Raw genomic sequence first — 1,069 nt, forward strand, 5'->3', positions numbered from 1 at the left:
GGGCTGGAGGGTGGGCGCGGCCTTTGGCCTGAGGGACTGCGGCTGGACGGCGGGACAGACGGCCGGAGGAGGATGGGAGTGCGGTGCTTCTGTAAGAGCCTGTGGGCAGCCCTCACCAGGTGAGAGAACAGAAGGCTTGGCCCCATGCCCTGCCTTCCCAATTTAATGGTCTCATTTTACATAAAAACTCACAGTGATTCTGCGGAGTGGCTACTATCGCCTGGTTCTGTAACCAAGTAGCTTGACCTTCAGAGAGGTTAAGTAATCGTCGGAAGTTGGAGTGTGCACCCTCCTGCATGACTCCCCTGCAAGCAAGGGCTTACTCCCGGGTGGAGGGAGGAGACTCAGGACAGGGTCTCTGTCGCAGTCCCTGCGGGACTGTCGTGGGACGTAGGAACGGTGAGCAAGTGGATGGAGGCGCCAGAGGAGGATCTGGGCTCGGTCGCGTGTGCGCGTCTTGAAGGGGGCGGACCAGGAGATCGGGGGTGAAAAGGATGGGGCTTGTAGTGCAGCCCTTTGCCACCAGGTGGCGCCCAACTCCTGTCCTCACCTCCCCAGAGGTGGAGAAGGGTGTGTAGGGTGTGTTGTGGGCCCATCTCCTCTTATACTCAAACACAGAGGCATTCTCACCCGGACACATACCCACATTCTCTTTTACACGCTGATACACTCTTTATGCAGACTCCACACAGTGTACTCAGGATCCATTCTATACAGACTCCACAGGGAAAATGGAAAAGGTTTCTCAGGGATCTCCAGCCCCTGTAGCTGCTCTCTGAACAGGACTGGGGTCCATCAGTTCTCCCTGAGTGAGACCCCATGTCCCACGGGTCTGTCTCCTTGCTGAGTGGCCTCACCCGCATAAGGATCCCTGGGCAGAGCCCCTCCTCTGGGCATGAAATAATGAGGAGAGGGCACTGTAAGGCCTGGTCCTGTGCGTATGAGGCGGCAGGAGATACAGCAGGAGGGAGCTGAGTGTGAAGGGGCATCAGGAGGGGCTGGGCTGAAGTTTGGATGGGGAGGACTGGGACAGATGAGGGCATTGCTGATAGACCTGGAAAGCAGGTGG

The sequence above is a fragment of the Myotis brandtii genome, unplaced genomic scaffold (genome assembly GCF_000412655.1).
Source record: "Myotis brandtii unplaced genomic scaffold, ASM41265v1 scaffold244, whole genome shotgun sequence".
NCBI lineage: Eukaryota > Metazoa > Chordata > Mammalia > Chiroptera > Vespertilionidae > Myotis > Myotis brandtii.